Source organism: Triticum urartu, unplaced genomic scaffold, assembly GCF_056163025.1.
Source record: "Triticum urartu cultivar PI428250 unplaced genomic scaffold, HENAU_Tu73 scaffold580, whole genome shotgun sequence".
Classification (NCBI taxonomy): Eukaryota; Viridiplantae; Streptophyta; class Magnoliopsida; order Poales; family Poaceae; genus Triticum; species Triticum urartu.
The window spans coordinates 1-26,284 of record NW_028260765.1 but is presented as its reverse complement, the minus strand read 5'-3'; the positions used below and the strand labels follow the sequence as shown (position 1 = coordinate 26,284).

The window sequence follows — 26,284 nt, the reverse complement described above, 5'->3', positions numbered from 1 at the left end:
TCATCCGCTTCTAGTTCGACTTTCTGTAATCGAATCCGAGCTTTTTCGAGTTGCTCAATGGTCCCTCTACGCAATTCTTCTGAATTTCGAATAGTACTCAAGATCCTCTGTTTTCGATTATCTAATAAATCTTTTAATGAAAGTAGATTATTTTGTAAGTTTACAACTTTTATGATCTCTTCCCGAACCAAACATGAATCTTTCGATTCATTTGGCTCTCACGCTCCTTTTTTTTTTTCTATAGCTATTTCCATATCTTTTTTTTAAGTAATGAGCCTATCCTCTATCTTCTTTTTTATGTTTATATTTCAATATACCGAAACCTATATAAGACTAGATAAATATTAAGAGGACTCTTCCGCCTAGATAAAAATATATCATGGTCAGCAAAGTTGTTTCTTTATTTTTATTTGCCCTCTAGTTAATAATTTCAATTTCATTAAGAAAAACTAACTAAATAAATGGAAAATGAAAATTAATAGAATTCTTTTTTATTTTTTTTTTCTTCAAATCCAAAAAATTTCTCTTTTTTATACATAGGTCGTCGATTCGGCATTGGTTAAAAAAGGGCAGGGTGCCCCCTTTTTTTTCTAGTAAATAGTTCAAACCATTTTATCGATATGAGTGTTCTATATCAGATAAATTTTACATTAGCTATTTCCCGTTTAAATTGGTACTAATACTAATATAGTTGTAGAAAGAGTACCTCTTTTTGCCTGGACTTCAAGCAGTTTAGCTTTAACCGTGTTAATGGTCTCACATTCTTGGTTTATAGAGAATCAAAGTTGATTTACCAATGAGTCGCGAAATGCTATGGTTCTTCCATATGATTTCTGAATTTATTCAGAAGTAATTCGTCGAGATCGTGCACCCTTTTCTTATTTATCCGAAAAATACTAAAAAATATTATAAAGTGCAGCCGGATAGATCCAATCTATTCTTGAAATAGACAACTCGCACACACTCCCTTTCCAAAAAAAATCAAAACACCAACCACTACAGTTAGATTTATTAGATTTGTTGCTAAAATATCGGTATTAAGCCCGAAACTGCCAGCGGATGGCCAGTGAGCTAAAAAAACGAAAGAATGGGTTACATTTTTCATATGCTCTCCTCTTATAGATAGGACGAACAAAGAACAAAGTTTTTCGATCACTTACTTCGCTCGCCCTTTTTTGATCGGTTTTTTTAATGCAAATAGATTCAATCTAGTAATTTCTTTTAGATTAAGTCTTACGTCTTGTTTGACCGGTGAAAGACTTCCTTTGTTGAAATGTTCTGTTCCCAAAATTCCTAAAATAAAAGGAAAAAACTTTCCACTTTCCTAAACTAAGGACGGGAAATAAGAAGGTGAGCATATCTTCTAAATTAATAATACTCAACTCAGCCCTTCCTAGAATGGGGTATTATCTGTCCCGATAAATAGATAATTCCAGGAGTAATAAATAGGAGTAAATTAAATAAAGTATTGATATAATTGGAATTGTGGAAGCAAATACCAATTTACTAAAAAAAGAAAAAAGTATCTAATCGAAATCGAAAGAATTTTTTTTTTAAGATTAAACAAAAGGGTTCGCAAATAAAAGCGCTAGTGCCACAACTAGTCCATAAATTGTTAAAGCTTCCATAAAAGCTAGACTAAGCAATAAAGTACCTCGTATTTTACCTTCTGCTTCTGGCTGTCTCGCAATACCTTCTACAGCTTGTCCTGCAGCAGTACCTTGACCAACTCCAGGTCCAATAGAAGCAAGCCCTACGGCCAATCCAGCAGCAATAACAGAAGCAGCAGCAATTAGTGGATTCATGGTGAGTAGTTCCTCGTGTCAAAAAAAAGAAATGGTTAAGGATACAATCAACCAATAAATTCTTACTTCTAAGCTCTATTGGGGAGAAGTAAAGTAACTAAAAAGTACAAATTGAAATCAAATTGAAATGATAATGTGAATTGTCCGAACTACATAGAAGGGAATTCCATATCCATATATCGGATTAGATAATGAATCTAACCTAGGAATATATAATATAATATCCTATATATATACATTTGTTTCTTCTATTTTGTTTGCATATTTTCTCATTTTCTATTGAATCGGATTCTAAAATCATTGCTTAAAGTGGAAACCTGCATAAAAGAGGACTCCACTTATAGACATTAAGGATATTATAGTATAGATCTAGCCTGACTCCACCCTCCTTAATGCATATATACTTTGAAAATTCCATAATATAGTCTATTCTATTCTCTCTCCTACAACTCTAGGCTATATATTCATACGCATTTCTAACTATTTTTTTGCAACCAAGCAGATTATCTGGAACCATGCATGAATTGAGCTAAGCTGCAAAAAAAAAAAATACTATTTCCAAAAAGAGTCAATTCAATGATGACCCTCCATGGATTCACCTATATAGGCTGCGGCTAATGTTGCAAAAATAAGAGCTTGAATACCGCTTGTAAATAATCCAAGAAACATGACCGGTATAGGGATTACTAAGGGGACTAAAGAAACAAGAACAACAACGACTAATTCATCCGCCAATATATTCCCGAAAAGTCGAAAGCTAAGCGATAATGGTTTTGTGAAATCTTCTAGGATGTTAATTGGTAAAAGGATTGGAGTTGGTTTAATATATTTCTCGAAATAGCTCAATCCTTTTTTGCTAAGACCAGCATAAAAATATGCCGCTGACGTGAGTAAAGCTAAAGCAACAGTAGTATTTATATCATTCGTGGGCGCTGCTAATTCCCCATGGGGTAACTCTATAATTTTCCAAGGTAAAAGAGCACCCGACCAATTCGAAACAAAAATAAAAAGGAACATAGTTCCAATAAAGGGAACCCAGGGACCATATTCTTCTCCAATCTGAGTTTTGCTCAAGTCTCGAATAAACTCAAGGACATATTCAAAAAAATTCTGACCGTCGGTCGGGATGGTTTGTGGATTCCGAACAGCTATGACAACTGAACCTAGCAAGATAGTAATTACGACCCAAGAAGTGATGAGTACTTGGGCATGAATTTGGAAACCTCCTATTTGCCAATAGAAGTGTTGGCCTACTTCTACACCCGATATATCGTATAACCCCTTGAGTGTTTTAATGGAACAAGGTATAATATTCATATTGTCCTCTGATAAAAATTGAACTTCAAAAAAGGAATTCTTTTGATTCAACCATCTCTTTCTCAACTCAGCAACTTGAAGTATTAATCTTATATTTAGGATACCAAGAAAGCACATCAGATCATAATATATATCAATACCCTCTAATATATATCAATATTCCCCTTCTTTTTTCTATGCAAAAAAAATTCTATGCAAAAAAAAAGATATAGTAAAGTAAGTGATTCCATAAATTTACGCAGTTGCCCAAGAATTCACTATATATTCTTAATCAACGATTTCTTATATAGAGAGAACGGCCCTCACAAATTGAAAATACTAATTTGTTAAGAATCAATCGAATTGAAGTCATAGTGTCATCGTTGGCTGGAATCGATATATTCGCGAGATCCGGGTCACAATTTGTATCGACTAAAGAAATAGTAGGAATCCCCAAAATGGCACATTCCCGAAGAGCTATATACTCTTTTTGCTGATCAAGGACGATCACAATGTCTGGCAATCTCGTCATATATTTGATCCCGCCGAGATACCTTTGCAAAGTAGATAATTTTCTCTTCAAGATTGCCACATCTCTTTTTGGGAGATGGTGGAATTTTCCCATTTTTTCTTCTGCTCTTAAGTCTCTAAATTGAGAAAGTCTAGTTTTCGTAATCGACCAATTCGTTAACATACCACTGAACCACTTTTTATTAACATAATGACAACGAGCCCTTATTGCAGCTGATGCTACTAAATCTGTTGCTCTTTTTTTGGTACCAACAATTAAGAAACTTTTTCCCTGACTTGCTGCATCAAAAACTAAATCACAAGCTTCTGATAAAAAACGAGCCGTTCTAGCGAGATTTATAATATGAGTACCTTTACGCTTTGCCGAAATGTAAGGGGCCATTTTAGGATTCCATTTCTTAATACCATGACCAAAATGAACTCCTGCTTCTATCATCTCTTTCAAATTAATGTTCCAATATCTTCTTGTCATTTTTTCCACACTTCCTTTTTTTTAATCCTACCATTCCATTACGGAATTTAGTTCTTTTTGAAGATTAAGAAAGATCCGAAATAGCTTGAAATAAATAATAATTGTTCCGAGAGAACCTTGTACTAAGATAAGAGTTGGCCATTGATACATGGTATAAACATAACCACCTTAATGAATTAACTGACTTGTTTTACTTATTAAAATAAAAATCTTAAAAATCTAAAATTTGACCTGTTAGTGTTCTAAGTTCAAAAGTCTAGTAAAGTAAAAAATATTTTTATGGGGGTTCTTATGTCTCATAAAAATTGTTTGTTACGTCAGAATCTGAAGAAACTAATTCTGTATGGAGAAACAAAAAATCTCTCATTTCCGACGCGAATAGATTTTTTTTTTTTATTTCGAAATAAAGGTTCTTGTCTTGTGGGGAACGATGCACAAATTTTTGGAATCCGGTACCAACAGGTATAATCCCCCCCAGAACTACGTTTTCTTTCAAGCCTTTCAACCAATCAATGCGACCTCGTAGGGCAGCTTTTGCTAAAACTCGAGCAGTTTCTTGAAAACTTGCTTCAGATATGAAACTTTGGGTATTCAGGGAAGCCCTTGTTATTCCCAATAAGATTGCCCGATAATAGATCGATTCATCCAAAGCTCGTCCTGCTCGTTCCGCTCGCAATAGTCCGATTAATTCCCCAGGCGAAAAAACATTAGACATTCCATCTTCGGAAACCCGCACTTTTGATGTTACTTGGCGTATAATAATCTCTATATGTCTATTATGGATCTGTACCCCTTGGGATCGATAAACCTTTTGGATTTTATTAACCAAAGAGATACGACTTTGGGCTATGGTTAGCTCAGCTCCAATCAAGAATCCCCAAGGGACCCCAAGAATTCTTGGTATACGCTCATTCCAATCCTCAATTCTCCTTTCGAGATTCGGGGATAATGAATCAATTGAACGCGCTTCAAAGATTTGTTCCACTTTTGGAAGACCTTGCGTTATGTCACTAGATCTCGATTTTTCATATATAAACGTAACTAACCTATCTCCCTTGTAAAGGATTTCTCCATAATGACCATTAACAGTTGCTCCTGTAGTGGCCAAATAAGGTTTAGCTGCTCTTATAACAAAGGAATTCATATTTACAATGAAAATTTGACCGGATTTTTTTATGTGCGATTTAAATAGACATACATTTTCACAAATAAATTGTCCAAGGTGAATTATTGCCAATGTCTCTTCCCAAGAATCATGATGGACAAAGTGACAATTCAAAAGGAATGGATCCAACATTATGTTACTATCGAAATTAGAAATCCTTTTATTTTCATCTATTAAAGAGTATTTAAGTTCTTGAAGTACTTGGAAGGTTTGTTTTAAATTGTCAACGAACAAATATTTTTTTAACAGGATTTTATTATGCGTTAGTAAATAGTAAGATGAAGAAAAATGCGATATACTAGCTACAATAGCGCCTAAGGGCCCAAAAATTTCTCGAATAGGAATTCTAGGATTCCATTCTTTTATCGCATTGGGATGTTTTGAATTCTTGAATAAACCAATTCGAGAACAGTTGGATGCCGACAAAATCATCAAAGAGTGGTATTCTTTATTTCGATTCAACAAAGTGCCAATAGCTTCTGGATGTTGGCTAAGTGATTCAATCTTCGCCTTGGAATAAAAAGAATTGATATTGGCGCGATCTAACCTATTATGGGGAATCGGTCCTGCACTTGTCCTACCATACCTTTTTCGTGATACGAAATAGTGGACTTGACTAACTCAATTCTTAGGAAATCGCGAATAAGATCATTTGCTCTTACCTCAACAAGGGAAGCACCAGCCTTTTCTTTTTCTTCTTGTTCCCAATTCACTACTAAGCAAGTTCTAACAAATTGACTATTTGTGTGATAAATTCTTTGAGTTAACTTGCTATTTTCATGAGAAATAAAATTGACAAGTCGAATTTGGAGATTATTTTCTTCTTGCAAGAGATCCTGCGGGAAAAGTGTTGCTAAATTTCTTCCTTCGTCCATTTCATATGCCACTGTAGGGCGAACGGAAACAAAATACTTTTCCTTGCTCTTGAGAATTTTTTTCCGTTGAACATAGACCCAATTTTTCCTTTTTTTTGATTCCTTAGAATCTTTTTTTTGTCTTTCTGGCGGTATCAAACAGCCACCTAATATCTTATCCGCCTCTTCAGGAAAATGAATATCTCCGGAAAATATTTTGAGTTCCGTATGGCTTTTTTTTCTCTTCACTCGGACCAGTCCGCCTAGTCGACTTCTTGTATTTTTTGTGAGTTGTGTATTCACTCCAATAATACTATTGTCAAGTATCTTTAGGGATGAAGATCTCGGCAAGATATGAAGTTCTTGAAGAATGAAAAAAAACCGATCTACTTCTTTTTGGTATTTTAGACTAAATTCTTTTGTTCCTCGATGCTCAATCAAACCCTCTTTTTTTAAGATGGAATCTTCCTCTGGGCTCTCGTATTCGTCCTCTGAATCTTCTTCTGAGTCTTCCTCTAAAGTACCATATTTTTCCTCTGCGCTTTCCCCGGGGCTGCCATATTCGTCTTCTGAGTCTTCCTCTAGAGTTCCATATTCGTCCTCTTGGGTCCTATATTTGCTCTCTGGGCTCCCATATTCCTCTTCTGAGTCTTTCTCTAAAGTCCTATATTCGTTCTCTGGGTTCCCATATTCGTTTTCTGGGCTCCCATATTCGTCTTCTAGGGTTTCATATTCGTATTCGTCTTCTAGGATTCCATATTTAGATTCTTCTAGGGTTTCATATTCATATTCGTCCTCTCGGGTCCTGTATTCGTCTTCTAGGGTCTCATATTCCTCTTCTGAGTCTTCCGCTCGAGTCCTATATTCTTCTTCTAGGGTCCTATATCTAAATTTAACAATTCCTGAACCCTTTTTATCTTTTCTGTATCGGGGATCGTCAAAATAAGCAAAAATAGTATTTCTACGTAAAACACCCATAAGGGGGATTTCAATCGAAATCCCAAAACAGGATATTAGTTCTTTCTCTTGTTCTTGATGATATTGTAATGGAATGACGAACCTATTTCTTCGCTTTTTCGCCAACAAATCTGAATTATCTTGAAAAATAGAAGGATAGATAAAATTCCAATGGCCATTGGACATGATTCGATCCGACGTTGAATAATCAAGAATTTCCCTATCTTTTTTACCATAAGTATTCATTTGATCTTGATCCTTGTGGAGTGAAAAAGACGCTATACTGGATCTGCACATACTTACTGACAATATCCATAAATGGCTTGTTTTTGGTAATCGGCGAAGATTACCATATTGATATTCGGGCGCATGGTAAACATCAGTACTCCAGTGCATTTCGCCGTCTGATTCAGAATAAATATGCTTTTGTACCCTTTCTTTAAAATGTAAAGTGGACGTTCCGGCACGAATCTCCGCAATTACTTGTTCGGATTTTACATATTGATCATTTTGCACTAGAATCAAGCTTTTTGAGGGAATATTCACACTATATAGAATATCTTGACTCTGAATAGTTACATGCAAGTCTATATAACATAGAAAAGCAGGCTGCCCATGACGGGTACGTGTGGGGTGAACCAAATTCTCATTGAATTTTATTTTTCCATTCGAAGGGGATCGTACAAGGTCGGCAGTACCCCCTGTGAATACTCCGCCAGTATGAAAAGTTCTTAATGTTAGTTGAGTCCCTGGCTCCCCAATTGATTGACCTGCAATAATACCTACGGCTTCTCCCAATTCGACCAGATCACTATGAGTAGGACTCCGGCCATAGCATAATTGACAGATCCAAGAAGTGCTTCGGCAAGTAAAGGGGGTTCTAATATATATTGGTTGTGCTCGAAATGGTTGTGCTCGAAAGGCAGTTATGAATCGATTGACTAATCCAATTCCAATATCTTGATTTCGCGCGGCAATGCATCGTGAACCGATATATATATCGTCTGCTAATACACGACCAATTAGTGTTTGGACAAAAAGTTTTTCCGTCATCCCATTTTGAGGACTTACAGAAATACCTCGGATAGTACCACAATCTCTTCTACGCACAATAATATGTTGAACTACTTCAACAAGTCTACGTGTAAGATATCCAGCATCTGCTGTTCGCACAGCAGTATCTACAACCCCTTTGCGGGCTCCATAGCAGGAAATTATATATTCTGTCAAAGAAAGTCCCTCGCGTAAATTGCTTTGAATAGGTAAATCAATCATTTGTCCTTGAGGGTCCGACATTAATCCTCTCATACCTACTAATTGGTGTACTTGAGATGCATTTCCTCTGGCTCCTGAAAAAGACATTAGATAGACTGGATTAGAAGGATCCGTTATCCGAAAATTTGAATTCATTTCTTGTTTCAAATATTCACTTGTCGCATACCATATCTCAACAGATTGGCGTAATTTTTCTACCGCGTGTACAGCCCCATAATAATAGTGTTTCTCCAAAAGAAAACTCTGTTGTTCCGCGTCTTGGACTAACCATCCCTTAGAGGGTATTGTTAAAAGATCCTCGATTCCTAACGAAATCGATGTAGTAGTGGCTTGATGGAAGCCCAGAGTCTTTAGTTGATCCAGTATATGGGATGTATATCCCATTCCAAAATGATCTATTAATCTGCTAATAAGTCGTTTCATACCAGTTCCGTCTATCTCTTTATTATGAAAGACCAGATTGGCCCGTTCCGCCATACATAAGTACCCCCCTTTTCGGCTGAGTAGGATTCGACAATTGCTGAGTAGGATTCGACAATGGGCCTGAGTCAGTGATTCGAAAATTTAATTAACTTAATTGCCTCAATCTCAATCTGGATTCGCGTGGCAAATAATGATGATACTAGGGAAATCGGAATGCCCCCCGAAAGGGGAGGGGCATCGCCGAATCTAACTTTCTTGTTTAGGTAGTGTATGAATAGGCCTGACTAAATCCTTGTATGGCTTCCTCTATTTCTCTATAAAAAGAAATATGACCAAGAGTGGTTCGAATGTATATCGAACGAATTTCTTTTTTTCTATTTCCCATTATTAGATAGTGGGCATAAATCTCATGATAAGTCCCCAAAGATTCATATTGAACTTCAATCGGAACTTCTCTTGACCCAATGACGCGTTGATCCAGGTTCCATCGTAGCCACAAGGGACTATCTAAACTGATTAGTTTTTGTCTATAAGCTCCCAGTGCATCATAAGAACTAGAAAAATGGGGTTCTTTATCTTTCCTATATTTAAAATTATTATTATTATTGTAATTTACTTTTAGATTTGGGTAGTTTCTGCAACTATTATATCTATTTGCACAAATACCTCGACGCTTTCCAATCGTTAATACATAAAGCCCGATAAGCATGTCTTGGGTTGGTACGCAAATAGGATCCCCAATAGCGGGAGATAAGAGATTCATATGAGAAAACATAAGTAAACGGGCTTCTGCCTGAGCTTCCAAGGATAAAGGTAGATGAACAGCCATTTGATCTCCATCAAAGTCCGCATTGAAACCCTTACACACTAATGGGTGTAAAGAAATAGTACGCCCCTCTACTAAAGTGGGTTGAAAGGCCTGTATGCCTAATCTATGCAGGGTAGGTGCTCTATTTAACAGTACAGGATGTCCCCGCATAACTTCTTGAAGTATTTCCCATACAATGGGTTCTTTTTCCCAAATTTTCCTTTTAGCAATCCTTACATTAGAAGTGGCGCGTTTCGTGATTAAATCGCGAATTACAAATAGCTGAAAAAGCTTTATTGCTATCTCTAGAGGTAATCCAACATTGATGTAATGAAAGCGAAGGACCCACAACAATGACAGAACGCCCCGAGTAATCGACCCGTTTCCCAAGCAGAGTCTCGCGAAACCTTCCCTCTTTACCTTCAATTACATCTGAAAGTGATTTGTATACTTTATTGTGACCATCCCTCGTCGGTTGCCCGCGGGACCCACTATCAAGAAGTGTATCCACGGCTTCTTGTACCAATTTTTCCTGGCACATTACTAAATCTGCTGGCGCTAATTCACTTCTTTTTAATAGATAGGCAAGATTGTTGTTCCGACGGATAACTCTCTTATAAAGTTCATTAATGTCTGAAGTCACTACTTTATCTCCAGACCTATAAACAATAGGTCTCAATTCGGGAGGAAGAACCGGTAATAAGCACAAAACCATCCATTCTGGTTCTACATTTGTTTGAATAAAATGTTTCGCCAATTGCATGCGTCTAATCAAAAAAACTTTTCTTATTCGTCTTTTTCTATCTTCCCACTCATCTCCACTATACCCCTCGTCTTCTAATTCCTTCCATTCGACCAAAGAATTCTCTATAATAATTCGCAAATCCAAATCTGCTAATTGTTCTCTAATAGCACCTGCTCCTGTCGCAATTTCCCGATTTCGAAATGTTGCAAAGCCTGGGGTAGAAAAAAAGGGAGAAATGCTGTGGTTACAGGATGCAATTTCCTCTTCGAATAAACCTCGTAATCGTAAAAAAGTGGGTTTTTTAGTGCTGGGCCTAGCAAAAGAGAAATCGCCGTATACTAGGCCCTCCAACTTCTTAAGAGGTTTATCTAAAAGATTCGCGATATAACTAGGAAGACCTTTCAAATACCACACATGAGTCACGGGACATGCGAGTTTGATGTATCCCATTTGATATCTTCGTATCCGAGAATCCACAAATTCGACCCCGCATTTTTGGCAAAATCTTTCGTCTTCGTTTTCAGCTCCGCTCGCTCGAGAATTGCCACAAGCGCAAATCCCGCTTTTTATGGGTCCAAAGATTCTTTCGCAAAACAATCCATCTTTTTCTGGTTTATCGGTTTTATAATGAAAAGTAGAGGGCCTTGTGACTTCGCCAACGACTTCTCCATTAGGTAGGTTTTTGTTAGCCCAAGCCTTTATTTGTTGAGGGGAAACGAGTCCAATTTGAAGTTGTTGATGTTTATATTGGTCAATCATAAAATAGAAATAAGAAAAGAATTTATATTTATTCCGATCAAACTTCCTCCCTATTAACCTGGAAGTTCTTTTCAGATACAAGGAAATGATTCAGTTCTAGAGCCAAAGATCGTAGTTCTCGAACGAGCACTCGAAAAGATTCTGGAGGATCCTCATGATTAGGTATTCTTTTTCCCCAGATCGTAGCATTAAGTATTTCTTGGCGAGCTATAAGATGGTCAGATTTATAAGTAAGTATCTCTTGTAAAATATGAGCAACACCAAATCCTTCTAAAGCCCAAACTTCCATTTCTCCTACTCGTTGTCCCCCTTGCTTGGCTCTTCCTCTAACCGGTTGTTGTGTAACAAGTGAGTAGGGCCCAGTAGAACGCCCATGAATTTTCTCATCAACTTGATGAATTAATTTTAAGATATAGGACTTCCCTATTAGAACAGGTTGCTCAAGGGGTCGCCTGTTCTTCCATCAAATATTCTGCTTTTTCCCGGGTACTCGGGTCAAATACCCATGGATTTTTTGTTTCTTTACTGGCTTCATATAATTCTGAAAACACAAGTTTTCTTGAAGCCTCTTGCTCATATCTCTCATCAAAGGGTGCTATTCTATAATGTTTCTTTAGCAGATCCCCCGCTAATCCGAGCGAGCTTTCAAATATTTGTCCCACATTCATTCGGGAGGGTACTCCTAAGGGATTGAAGACCATATCAACGGGTGTTCCATCTTGCAAATAGGGCATATCTTGCCTAGGCAAAATTTTGGAAATGATCCCTTTATTCCCATGTCTTCCGGCTACTTTATCCCCAACTTTGATTTCACGTTTCTGTAAAATATATACACGAACCATTATGTCGAGCGGGTCCCTTTGGATCCATTTCACATCGATAACGCGCCCTCTTCCACCTATAGGTAATTTCAGAGAAGTTTCTTTTGAAGTGGAAACCTCAAGGCCAAATATGGCCCGTAATAATCCAGCTTCCGCGATATAAGATGATTCGCTCGCTATCTGAGGCGTTAATTTACCTACTAAAATATCACCAGTTTCTACCCAGGATCCCAACCTAACAACTCCATTTCTGTCCAAATTGCGGAGTAAATGTTCTTCTAGATGTGGTATTTCTTTAGTGATTTTTTCAGCGGAGCCCTGGCTTGTCGTATCCGTCTGAATTTCATATTTCCGGATGTGAAAAGAGGTATAAATATCTTCATATACCAAACGTTCGCTAATTAGTACTGCGTCTTCAAAATTGTAACCTTCCCATGGCATATAAGCTACTAATACGTTTTTTCCTAAAGCAAGTTCGCCCCCAATTGTAGCAGCTCCTTCTGCAAAAATTTGTCCTTTTTTAATGGATTTACCCCGTGGAACCCGGGGTTTTTGGTGCATACAAGTATTTTTGTTAGAGCGACGGTGGTTAACTAAAGGAATACTTATAGTCTTCCCACTACTTGATAAAAGTATCTTATGACTATCAGTAGAAATGATCTTTCCCTCGCGTTCGGCTATAATGGAAACCCTCGAATCTAGAGCTGTTTGGCGTTCCAATCCAGTTCCAACAATGCATTTCTCGGACCGAGAAAGCGGAACTGCTTGGCGCTGCATATTAGAACTCATTAAAGCCCGATTCGCATCATTGTGCTCAATAAAAGGAATGAGAGAACCCCCAATAGAAAAATATTGGAAAGGAAAAATACTTCTAACATGAATCTGTTCCCATGCAATAGTCAAGAATTCTTGACGGTATCTAGCCGGAACAACCTGTTCTTCCTGAATACCTTGATTCAAGGACAAAGAATTTCCTGCTGCTATCATATAATATTCATCTCTATTTGGTGATAGATAAACCACCTGTCTCTCTTTTTTTTCTTTTGCTTTCTCAGCAGATATTTCATAAAACGGACTCTCTATGGATCCCCACAAGTGATCAATTCTCGCATGAATTGTTAAGGATCCAGTAAGTCCAACATTGATTCCTTCAGACGTGTCAATTGGACAAATACGCCCATAGTGACTCGGATGAATATCTCGGCTCCGAAAACTTGCGGTTCTCCCCGTCAACCCTCCAGGACCTAAACAACTCACTTTTCGCCCATGAACAGTTTGTGTCAATGGATTCGTTTGATCAAAAACTTGAGATAACGGGTATGTGCCAAAAAAGGTCTCATAAGTAGTTATTAATAAAATTGAAGTTGAAGTTGGAGTTACCAAAGTTTGGGGAGTCGGTTTCGATTGACGTATGAATACTCTACGAATAGTTTTTTGAACTGCATGTTGTAAACGACCAAGAGCCAATCCGAATTGATCTTGTAACAGATCCGCAACCGAACGAATACGTTTATTTTTCAAGTGATTCATATCGTCATCGTCAAGTATACCCGTTCCAAATTTCATTCCAATCAAATGATCCGTAGCGGCCAATACATCTCGTGGTAACAAGAATGTATTGTTCTGAGGAATATCAAGATTAAGTCTCCGATTCATATTTCGTCGACCAATCCTTCCTAATTCACATTTTTGTTGAAAAAATTTCTTTTGTAATTCCTCGCATAAGGACTCCGAAAATACCAGGTCCCCACCTACACAAGCAAATTGTTGATAAAACTCCAAAATAGCTTTTTCTTTTGACTCAATCCTCTTCTTCTCTTTAGCATTCGGGAAAGACAAGAAAATTTCAGGGTAGGAAACATTATCCAGAATTTCTCTTAGATTCGAACCCATAGCTGATGATAGAACTAGAATAGATATCTTTTGTTTTCTACTCACGCGAGCCCATATCCTTTCTTTTTTATCAATTGCTAATTCCGATCTCCCCCCCCAATCTGATATTATAGTGCCAGTGTAGATAGAAATTCCCTTATGATCTAATTCCGAGCGGTAGTAAATACCAGGACTTAGCAATATTTGATTGATCACAATTCGGTATATTCCATTTATAATAAAGGTTCCTAAGGAATTCATTATAGGAATGTTTCCGATAGAAATGGTTTGCTTTTGCACATCGAAACCAAAAATTAATCTCGCAGATACATATAATTCGGAAGAATAGGTGAGTGATTCATACACAGCATCTCTTTCTTTTATCGAGGGTTCTAGCAGTTGATATCCTTTCGCAAATAATTGAAATGCAATTTCGTGATCTGGATCTTTAATTGTTGGAAACTTGTCAAGTTCTTCTGCCAAGGCTTGATTAATGAACCTACAAAATCCCTCGAATTGGATCTGACTAAATCCGGGTATTGTGGACATTCCCTCGTTTCCATTCCGGAGCATCTTAATCTTAAGTTTCCTGTTTATCAAAGAAAAATTCCATTATCAGCTCACTCTTCATCAATCCCTATGGATCGATCTAGCAATCATGGAATCTATATTCTGTTTACTGAATCACATGAAATTCTAGGGAACTCCACATACGTATTTCATATATGTATTTCATACATATGAATAGAGACCATTTGGACGAAAGTTCGAGTTTGCCAGGGGTACAAATGAAATGAAAATGAATTGATAAAACATTCCTACAAAAAAAATTCTGCCACTTATACTTTATGTTATGATATTCTAATCAGATTGGATGGCAAAGATTTCTCATTTTATCTCCTTTCTATGAATGTAATAAAGCCGTAATATAATATACTAGAAAGTTTGACTTTACTTCGATTTAGAATAGCGTGCTTACTTTAATTTCTCAAAATAATTTGAGGGTTCTTTTTTATTTCGGATCGGAGTAGTATAATTGCTAGAAAATTCAGTATTTCATTGTGGAATTCTAAAATAAAGTAAGTCCCTTTTTTAAGTACATGCCAATCTAGTTATCCACCTCTCCCCATATCCATGCTTTTCTTTTATCGTAATTTCACTTGGGTACGCCAAGATAGTCAGGTTATACTCTATATCAGAGCAAATTTCCTTTTTTTATTCAAGATATTTAATTTAATACTTTGAAAAATTAAAGCATGATTCCCCATAGAGATATGTACATAAAGGGGATCTTTGGATAATAATGCTGTTCGGACCTAAAGTTTACCTATACACGGATTAAGCATAAAGCCATAATATTTTATTATGCCATTGAAGGGGGGGGAGATAATACCGATTTAAGAGTAGTTCACTACTGCAATAAAAAAAAGAGAATTCTAGTTAACGGTTCCAATTTATTCTGAATTTTGCAGCCTGTGAATAGAAATCCACTTTTTCTTCTTTTTCATCTCAATAGAAAGAAATGGGAAGTTTTATTGTGTTAACAATGTATGTTTTAAGATAGAATCTATCGAGGAGAATAATAGAAACTGGATCAAAAAAAGCAGGAATAGATTTTTTGAAAAAGATTGGAAAAAAGTAAGTAGAATTATATTCAAAATAAAAGGGGCTTTTCGTAAGAAAACGTGGATGAATACTTGCTGTTTTCTAGATTTTTGATCGGATTTTTTGGCGGCATGGCCAAGCGGTAAGGCAGGGGACTGCAAATCCTTTATCCCCAGTTCAAATCTGGGTGCCGCCTGATCAATAAAATACTTAGGTTTTTTTTATAGTGCTGATCGAATTCGATAAATTTTTACTTCGCATAAGTTCGGGCAAGAGAGTAACTGGGCCTGCCGATACTGGGTTTAGAGAAACCATACCATAGTTCTATCCTCAAACTAGGGTTAGGGTTTGTTTTGACGGTAGTGGCCAAAATGGTTATCAATAGGGGTGAGGTAGTGTTTCCTTATTCTTTTATTATATGAATTTGAATTGGTTCTTAATTGAGATTCGATTTGATAATTTTAAAATACGAGGATAAGATGTCAGAAATCTTGGTATCCAAAGAAAGGTCCCTAAGGGGCATTCTTTTTTTTTTTCAATCTAAGATTCAAGAAGGGACTCCACGAAAGAATATCAAGACTTACTAATTATTATACATTTTTTTATCGTACATCTTATGTTACCTACATACACTAAAGTAAGGACTACTTAATTCTAACGAGAATCAGATTAAATAGGTCGATCAAAAATCAATTTAGGAGTTGTATTATGGATAAAATCTCTTCATTCTTTCATAGAATGATACAAAGCAAGGCTGCAGGGTTTAGGTCAAAAATAAACATTAGGTAAGGTAGGTATCCAATAAATATTTATCTATCGATAATTTTATGGTATATTCGGGCGTCCTTTGCTTAAAAAAAAAAAAAAGAGTAACAAAAGGAATAAAAAATCTTCCTATTCCCGCTTCTTCTATTCAGGACATCATTCCCGTACTCTTTCTTTTTTAAGGAAAAAAGGGCTATAGTATCTCGTATTTTTAATGCTCTCTAATTCTACCAGAATTCCTATAAGAATTTGTTAGGAGTAAATTCCTTGAACTGATTGATCCATGGCCTTAGGGCGGAATCCCTTTTTGACTCTGTACCCTTGATTCCACTATGATTATTGATCAATAGTAGAATAATCCCTTCATAGAAATAGGAGACATAATTTAGATGGATATAGTAAGTCTCGCTTGGGCTGCTTTAATGGTAGTCTTTACATTTTCTCTTTCACTAGTAGTATGGGGAAGGAGTGGACTCTAGGGATACTACTAATTGATTAAGTAATCAAATTGTTGTATCAATTCTTTTCTTTAATGGATCATTTTGCATTAATCATTTTGTCAAACGTTATTCTTTAATCTTTTTCTTTAGTTTTGTTTCACTCCTGTAAGAAACTCTTGTATTGTAAGTTGTAATGTAAGAAAGAGCCATTATACCAATTCAGAATTTCTACTAGAAATGACGAATGGTTAAAAAAAGTTCTATACATAAGAAAATTAGACTTTCTTCCACGGAACTATTCACGGCATATCACACATTTTCCATTTCCTTTTACTTTTTACTATAGTCTATTCTTCATATTATTTTTCTTTCCTTCCATGGATTCTTTGGTCAAGAATTGTCTTAGATTTTTTTATTTTGACCTGATTGAAATTAAGTGGATGCAATGAAAAAAGAAATTGAATTAGACTACTTAACTATTTCAATCTACTAATCTATTCTATGTAGATTCAAAGATAATATAATAGAAAGAATCTAAAGTGTCGTAGAAAAAACTATATGTAGTTCTTTCTACCACACTTTAAGATTCCAACCAGATCCTTTCATTTAAGACTTGGATTTTTTTTATTTAATCCCTTTTTAATTTCTTCAATGATTAATTGGAATTCCAATTAATTATTTTGGCTGACTGTTTTTACATAAATAATAAGTAAAAAAGAAGTAGGAACTAGAATGAACAGTGCAGTAGCAATAAATGCGAGAATATTGACTTCCATAACCTCTTTATTTTTTATTTTCACAATAACTCGGGATGTAATCCCATGGAGAGGAAAAAGGGGTATCTTGTAAATTCAAGGGTAGGGCTTGCATTCTGATAATACTGAATCAATTCAATATTATGAATATCGGATCTATCAAATCAATTCATGGATGAGAGTTATATTTCACGGATGAGAGTTATATAGTATAACATAGGAAGATCCTCTATCCACACTAAGACCAAAATGGGTTTTTTGATTGGATTAGGAATTCCCTCTTTTTTAATCCTTTTCTACTTTTTCTTTTCTATATCTCTAACCCACGAGCTTTCTTAATCTTATACTTTCTTAATCTTATACAATTTCCCTTCCTTTTTCTTATAGTTATACATACAATTATGTATGTATTATATGACCAACTTTCACTTTCTATGGGTCACATAGACATCCAAATAAGCAGTAGAAGTGAGATGGGGAAAAGAGGTCTGAAATAAAAAGGGAATACGATTTATGTATGGATTCCGGTAAAATACCGGTACTCTATTCCATAAGAGTGGAATAGGAAATTAAGATGAGGATGGTATCATCATAAAGAAAGATAGAGTAATATAATATCCTAAATTCTACTAATCCACATATCGTATGTGTGTCTTTCTTTATCGATTGGGAGTAGTGAAAAAAAAATTCCTATATGCCCTCCCTCCCTCTTTAATGAGAGATGCAAAATAAAAAAGTGAAGTAAGGGTGCCCTGTGGGTATTTGATCTTGCTCCCTGCCCCTTTTTTTCATGGAAAAAGGAAATATCAATTTCTCCATTCATTGAACCCTAGTTCGGGACTGACGGGGCTCGAACCCGCAGCTTCCGCCTTGACAGGGCGGTGCTCTGACCAATTGAACTACAATCCCCGCGGGGTGTATGGCATACCCATTCTTAAATAGAACCATAAGAAGATTCGATTCGTCTTTCGTACTCTAAGAAATAGACGAATCATATACTACATACCCACATATTATATTATACGTGGGTATAGTGAGAGTGACATAACTAGTATGTCGTGATTTTTTATCACTAAAAATGGATAATAATCCAGCCTTCAATAAGAAAAACTCTTTTGTTTGTAAGAAAGGAATGAGAGAGATATGGATTAGAAAAAAAAATTTCCCTTTTTTCTTTATCTTTTATTTCTATAGATCAGACATTTTATTTTATGGAAGAAAAACAAAAGGATTTAGTTCATACTCACGAAGCCCTAGATTTTTGGTTTGGGCCGAGCTGGATTTGAACCAGCGTAGACATTGTCAACGAATTTACAGTCCGTCCCCATTAACCACTCGGGCATCGACCCAGGAAGAATTTATTCTAGGGTTTTTGCTAATCTATGATTAACCTCCTTTCATAATACTCCCTACCCCCAGGGGAAGTCGAATCCCCGCTGCCTCCTTGAAAGAGAGATGTCCTGAACCACTAGACGATAGGGGCATCACTAGACGATAGGGCCATATACAACCGCTCGTGATTATACTATAATCATAGTATGAGCAGTTTTTTGGAATTGTCAATATACTCGAAAAGTATAAATAGATCCAAAGCAAAGAGTTTTTCCAACTTTTCTGTTATGTTTTCATCTAGGATTTTTTTTAGTTGATCGTTATAGATTAATTCTCCGTGCTTCATTTAGTGTTCATACCAAAAATGCATCCATCCCGCACTAAGTCATAAAATTCTCTAAAAATATAGAGAAAGTTTCAAAAACAAAGAAAAAAAGTGAATCAATTTAGTAGAAAAGTACTCTATCAGATTCGAACCAACGACTTACGTCTTAGCACGAGATTACTCTACCACTAATTTAAAAAGCCCTTTATCGGATTTGAACCGATGACTTATGCCTTACCATGGCATTACTCTACCACTGAGTTAAAAGGGCTTTTTATTTAATTCAAAAATTAGCCACTTGGATTTCCCATTATGGGTCTACTGCATAATGTACATATTATATATATAATATATAGAGATAGAGAGAGAGACATTATGTAGAGATTGTATATGTATATATCGATATCTTGAGAGCTCAAAATAAAATTAATAAAAAAAAACATACCCTACATAACATATCCAACTCTTCTTGGTTCAGGGTTTTCCGTTTCCGAAGACTAGTAAAATAGGCGGATTCTGGAACCCCAAGGATTCAACGGTATATGGATATGGAAAATATAAGATTTCCGATCCTAGCGGGAAAAGGCGGGGAACAGATACCCAATAGGATATAGGATCCTTGGGAGGAACTTTTGGTAATGGCCTTGATCCTCTATGCTATTTTTTATGTGTTCTTAGTTCTATTGAACTTTTTGCATTCTTTTAAACAAGAATCTAATAAACTAGAATTGAGTCAGTGGAAAAAAGGAGAGAGAGGAAAGTGTTAAATGGAGAGAGTCGACTAATCAGAGACTTTTAGGATCTTCTTTACATCAGGTAAATCTGTCGGCCCTGTCCGTTTTTTTCTTTAAGTTACGACTCTTTGCTGCTTACTTCTATCAAGCCATAGGGAAAGTCTATGATGAATTTGGAAAACTCATCTCACTCTTACTCTATGGCTCGGACTTAATGGGGGAAGAAAACATCTTCCATAATTTCTTTTTTGTTCAATTCTGGACAAAAAAGAAAAGGAAAAAAGGAATTTATAGGGACAGTGTTACCCCCTATATCCCCTAGTTTATATTGTAGGAATAATAAAACAATTTAGCAGTCTGACACACTTACGTCCTTGCAAAGTAAATAATTATTATTGTAGTCGTAACCGTAGAATAGGATCCTAATCAAAATAAATACATTTGGTTCAGGCGCTATTAGCATGGTAAGAAAAGATTTTTTTTACAGACCAGAGGGGCTATCTAAATCCTAAAGTAAAGGCGAGCGATCGAAGTAGAAGTACCAACGGCTCAGTGTCATGAACCTTCTCCATCTGATTCAATAAGGGGGAATTAGCCTTCTTGTCAAATGGCTATCCTTGACAAAGGGTACCATTTATACCATAATCTACAATGTAGCGGGTATAGTTTAGTGGTAAAAGTGTGATTCGTTCTATTAATAACTGAATTTGAAATGATATACTTAAGGCATCCTTAAGTTTTTTATTTTTATATTCCGATGAAAACTTTAGTTCTTATAAAGGATTAAATCCTTTTCCTCTCAATAGCATATTGAGGAAGAATATACATTCTGGCGATTTGTATCCAAAGACTAATTTAAATTGCATCCAAAATAAAAATAGGATTATGAGTACAGAGTCGCGAAGCATAATTTTGCATTGGATTAAGTATTCCAATTTTGAAAATATGAGTAAAGGATCTATGGATGAAGATACAAAAAAGTTGATTTCCAATCGTAACTAAATCTTCTTAAAATAAGGAATAAGGAAGCCAAATAGCTAAAAAACGATAGTTTTGGTTTACTAGAACCATCCGCATATTGTTTCAGCTCGGTGGAAACCCAATTCTTTTCCTCAGGATCTCTTGAATGAAATTAGGGAACGAAGTAAGTAGATTAGATGAATTTAGATAGAATTTCTATCTCCTACTCTATAAGGATCATCTAGAAAGCGGAGAGCTTTGGTTCCATTCAAATAGAAAAGCTGACATAGATGTTAAGTGGTGAGAATATCCATAAAGGAGCCGAATGAAATCAAAATTTCATGTTCGGTTTTGAATTAGAGACGTTAAAAATAATCAACCAACGTCGACTATAACCCCTAGCCTTCCAAGCTAACGATGCGGGTTCGATTCCCGCTACCCGCTCCATTCTGTATAAAAGGAGTATTCTATTTGTCTAGACATGTTAGAGGCTTGTATTCAAGCCTTTTTTGTCCACCAGTTTCTGGTACTCCAGAGCGGAGTAGAGCAGTTTGGTAGCTCACGAGGCTCATAACCTTGAGGTCACGGGTTCGATTCCCGTCTCCGCACTTAGCAGTCTGTATAAAAGGACTATTCTATTTCTCTAGATATGTATGGTAGAGGGGCGTATCCAACCCTTTTTTATTCATTAGTTCCCGGCCCTAGAGGGCAAAATTGAGCAGTTTGCGAAGTCACTTGCCTTCAAAAAAAGAAGGCGCAAGGCCTCTCCCTACCCTGCAGAAAATAAAAATGAAACGAAAGGGACAGTCTACCTCTCCCTTCCCTTTAAAAAAAGTTTGCCCGTTGTTTGTCTCAGTTAATACCCAATTTTTGGAGCTCTGTTGGCGAGTTCTATTTCTGCCTCTGGAGCGCCCTCTTTTTTTGAGTGGGATGCAAAGGAAGGGTAAGATAGTAAGGGATACGGCACTAGACTAACACCTAATTAATACTTAATTTAATATAAGTAGTTAAACAGTTAACTAGACTAAACTTTTTATCATAGTACTTTGATAAATTAAGCGGGCGAGCGGCGGGAATCGAACCCGTATCTTCTCCTTGGCAAGGAGATATTTTACCATTGAACTACGCTCGCTACGGTATATATTTTATAGCGTATATCCGCCTGGGTCGACCTTCTATGTCTGGGTCGACCGTTTCATTTCATTTTCTATTATATTAGAGTTTTCCTTTTTTTATTATCTGTCAATGAATATTCTAATGGGAATGGAATTTCATAATACTGAAAGAGAAGAGCTAGCAATTCGGAACGCAAATTGCGTTTTAATACGTCTCACTATTCTAATTTTTTAGAAGAAATGGCCTTTATTATTTCTTTTTTATGGGGTTAATAAATATTAACCAAATTTCATTTAAGAAATGAGAGAATTCAGAATAGCTACGAGAAAGACTAGTCCAATCCATAATGATGTACCGGAAAATACAACATTTTTATTATTTGACCAACCATCAGGAGAAGCAAATACAAGGGGTACACTAATTACTAAGACTGAGGAAGTCGCAATTAATGCAAAAACAGCTAATTGGAAAGCAATAGTCATATTTCTAATCCTCCAAGCTACCATCAAATAAAGTTGACTACATATTTGATCCCTCACTTAAACCAAAATTGTAAAAAAATACAAGAAGTAGGAGGGGTTTAATCATGAATCCATTGATTCTTCTCTTTAATTCAAATTTATTACTTAAACCGCTTTTTTATTTGGATATGGGGGTGAGAAGAGATTATTTACTCTTTATTTCACAAGCGGGTATAGCGGATCCTGTATCCGTGTATACAGTATACAGAGATATATCGAAAAGGAACTTGTATCTGATATCTTTCTAGAGGCTAATAAATCTTTTTATTTTTTATATGGCTATGTTCTATTTGTAGGAGTAAAATAAGGATTAGGCTGTGGAGAGATGGCTGAGTGGTTGATAGCTCCGGTCTTGAAAACCGGTATAGTTCTAGGAACTATCGAGGGTTCGAATCCCTCTCTCTCCTTTTGCTTATTGAATACGTTTGTTTCTTTCATTTTTATTTATTTTTTTTTTCTGTCCCTTATCTTTCTTTCATAAAAAGGAATGAATGGCTCGGCTAGATGGAATAACCGAGCCAGAACAGAAAAAAAGTAGAACAGGTATAAATAAGAAAATCTTAGTTAAGAGGGTTCATGTAAAGAACAGGTTCCAAATCACGATCGATTCCCTTTTCAAAACCTGCTGCAGCAGCTCGGGCTCTTCCTGCATGCCATAAATGGCCCACAAAAAAGAAGAATCCTAGAACAAAATGAGAAGTTGATAACCAACTTCTAGGAGAGACATAATTAACTGCATTGATCTCGGTAGCTACGCCACCCACGGAATTTAAAGAGCCTAAAGGAGCGTGGGTCATATATTCTGCTGAGCGTCGTTCTTGCCAAGGTTGTATGTCTTTTTTCAACCTACTCAAGTCCAAACCGTTGGGGCCCCTTAGAGGTTCTAACCATGGAGCACGAAGGTCCCAAAAACGCATAGTTTCCCCTCCAAAGATAACCTCCCCAGTTGGGGAACGCATTAGATATTTACCTAAACCTGTGGGTCCTTGAGCGGATCCCACATTAGCTCCAAGACGCTGGTCTCTAACTAGAAAAGTAAATGCTTGAGCTTGAGAAGCTTCTGGCCCGGTGGGTCCATAAAACTCACTCGGATAAGCTGTATTATTGAACCATACAAAACAACAAGCGATAAAACCAAAGACAGATAAAGCAGCTAAACTATAAGACAAGTAAGCTTCTCCAGACCATACAAATGCACGGCGAGCCCATGCGAAGGGTTTGGTTAAAATATGCCAAATTCCGCCAAATACACAAATAAAACCCAACCATACATGCCCACCAATTATATCTTCTAAATCATCTACACTAACAATCCACCCTTCTCCACCAAAAGGAGATTTTAGTAAATAACCAAATATAACACTGGGACTAAGGGTCAAATTGGTAATTTTTCTTACATCTCCCCCCCCAGGGGCCCAGGTATCATATACACCGCCAAAATAAAGAGCCTTGAGTACTAGAAGAAAAGCACCTAGACCTAACAAAATTAAGTGAATACCCAAAATTGTAGTCATTTTATTTCTATCTTTCCAGACATAACCAAAGAATGGAAAAGATTCCTCAAGAGTCTCGGGTCCCAGAAGCGCGTGATAAATGCCACCGAAGCCTAAGACTGCGGAGGAAATTAGGTGAAGTACGCCAGATACAAAGTACGGAAAAGTATCTAGAACTTCCCCCCCTGGCCCTACTCCCCAACCTAGAGTAGCTAAGTGTGGAAGTAAAATCAACCCTTGTTCATACATGGGCTTTTCTGGTACGAAATGGGCCACTTCAAATAGGTTCATTGCTCCGGCCCAGAATACGATTAATCCGGCATGAGCTACATGAGCTCCAAGCAGTTTACCGGACAAATTGATAAGTCTGGCATTCCCAGCCCACCAAGCAAAGCCGGTGGTTTCTTGGTCACGACCAGCTAAAACGAAAGTTCCATTAAAGAGCGTTTCCACGTGGTAGAACCTCCTCAGGGAATATAAGATTTTCATGAGGCTGATCCTGAGCTGCCATCCACGCACGAATACCCTCGTTTAAAAGAATATTTTTGGTGTAGAAAGTCTCAAATTCAGGATCTTCCGCTGCACGGATTTCCTGGGAAACAAAGTCATAGGCACGTAAGTTCAGAGCCAAGCCAACTACGCCAATAGCACTCATCCATAAACCGGTGACGGGTACAAATAGCATAAAGAAATGTAACCAACGTTTATTGGAAAAAGCAACACCAAAGATTTGGGACCAAAAGCGGTTAGCAGTGACCATTGAATAAGTTTCTTCAGCTTGAGTTGGGTTAAAAGCACGGAAGGTATTTGCACCATCACCGTCCTCAAATAGAGTGTTTTCTACGGTCGCTCCATGAATAGCGCATAGCAGAGCCGCACCTAATACTCCGGCAACTCCCATCATATGAAATGGGTTCAACGTCCAATTATGAAATCCTTGGAAGAAAAGGATGAATCGAAATATCGCTGCTACGCCAAAACTCGGCGCAAAGAACCAACCAGATTGCCCCAGTGGATAAATAAGGAATACAGAAACAAAAACAGCAATTGGACCAGAGAATGAGATTGCATTATAAGGCCGCAATTGAACAGACCGAGCAAGTTCAAATTGGCGTAACATGAAACCTATTAGTGCAAAAGCCCCGTGGAGAGCTACAAAAGTCCATAGACCGCCTAATTGACACCAACGAGTAAAATCTCCTTGTGCTTCGGGCCCCCATAGTAGCAACAAAGAGTGTGCTAAACTATTGGCAGGGGTAGAAACTGCTGCGGTTAAGAAATTACAACCTTCCAAATAGGAACTAGCCAATCCATGGGTATACCAAGAAGTTACAAAAGTTGTCCCTGTAAACCAACCCCCTAAAGCGAAATAAGCACAAGGAAAGAGCAATAGGCCAGACCATCCTACAAAAACGAAACGGTCCCTTCGTAACCAGTCATCCATAGTATCAAATAGATCATTTTCTTCTTTAGGAATTCTACCAAGGGCTATAGTCATAGTGATCCTCCTATTCAATTACTTCAACCATTTCCGAGCACCTCATATCACTTTCCAAGGCATATGATAGTTTTATTATCTGTGGACGATTTCTTTCTCGTTCAATGCCCTTTTTCAATGGTCTCGAAGAGAGAAATTTCCCATTTTTATCTATGGAGTCACAGTCACAACCGAGGTCGTGGTAAATCCATGAATTTGATTCGATTTGTTTTTCTTATACTATTTATTTGTTTTTCTTATACTATAGAAATAGAAATAAATTGTTTTTCTTATACTATAGAAAGAAATAAACCTTTGAATTCAGCATTATTCCAAGACTCCTATTTCAAAGTCTATCTTTTAAGGGAAAAATGCAAATAAAAGTAACCCTTCTTTTCCCATTCCCTCTCTATTGCATGGGTGGAAGAACTAAAATAATAGAGGATTCTGAAAAAAAAAAATGGACCTTCGAAATCCAATTTTATGTGTAGCGCAAAGGAGTTGCGATTTCTTCTTATTCCTATAGAACATCTAGTAACAAGAATATGAAATCGTAAATAGCGAAAAATTCTTGTCTTGCGCGGTCTAAGTCTAAGGAAATAAAAAAAATTCGCTTATACAATTTCATCTACATCGAATTTATATATCAGAATAGCGGATAGAGGCATCATTAAAGGAGTCAGGTCTACTTACTTTATGCTTCTTTCCAATTTTATGGTGGATTTGATAAGAACCCTTTTTGCTTTCTTGATAAATAATCGACAAAAAAAGCGTTTTTTTTATATAACCTGCTTGTTTTATTATAATTATAACAAGTCCTATATGGAAATGCCCGCTAAAGAGAAAATCTATTTGATTGTCTCTCGGCCAATATCGATTTTTAGAAAGAAAAAACAAGAATTTTCTTCTTTTTTTATTAACATTAAGAAAAAAGAATATAATTAAAATGGAATTGGCAATATAATTTTTATAGACTTT

The 26,284-nt window shown here is 36.6% G+C and overlaps 7 non-coding genes across 7 annotated transcripts; 3 read left to right on the top strand and 4 right to left on the bottom strand.

Annotated features, from left to right (window-relative positions):
* Positions 1–15,513: 15,513 nt before the first annotated feature.
* TRNAC-GCA (transfer RNA cysteine (anticodon GCA)) lies at positions 15,514–15,584 on the top strand. The gene has a single exon. It is a non-coding gene; the product is annotated as a tRNA-Cys (tRNA).
* Positions 15,585–18,183: 2,599 nt separating this feature from the next.
* TRNAD-GUC (transfer RNA aspartic acid (anticodon GUC)) lies at positions 18,184–18,257 on the bottom strand. The gene has a single exon. It is a non-coding gene; the product is annotated as a tRNA-Asp (tRNA).
* A 358-nt stretch (positions 18,258–18,615) lies between these two features.
* TRNAY-GUA (transfer RNA tyrosine (anticodon GUA)) lies at positions 18,616–18,697 on the bottom strand. The gene has a single exon. It is a non-coding gene; the product is annotated as a tRNA-Tyr (tRNA).
* Positions 18,698–19,204: 507 nt separating this feature from the next.
* TRNAT-GGU (transfer RNA threonine (anticodon GGU)) lies at positions 19,205–19,276 on the bottom strand. Its single transcript has one exon. It is a non-coding gene; the product is annotated as a tRNA-Thr (tRNA).
* A 1,958-nt stretch (positions 19,277–21,234) lies between these two features.
* On the top strand, positions 21,235–21,308 carry TRNAM-CAU (transfer RNA methionine (anticodon CAU)). The gene has a single exon. It is a non-coding gene; the product is annotated as a tRNA-Met (tRNA).
* A 452-nt stretch (positions 21,309–21,760) lies between these two features.
* TRNAG-GCC (transfer RNA glycine (anticodon GCC)) lies at positions 21,761–21,831 on the bottom strand. Its single transcript has one exon. It is a non-coding gene; the product is annotated as a tRNA-Gly (tRNA).
* Positions 21,832–22,655: 824 nt separating this feature from the next.
* Positions 22,656–22,743, top strand: TRNAS-UGA (transfer RNA serine (anticodon UGA)). Its single transcript has one exon. It is a non-coding gene; the product is annotated as a tRNA-Ser (tRNA).
* The last annotated feature ends 3,541 nt before the right edge of the window (positions 22,744–26,284 follow it).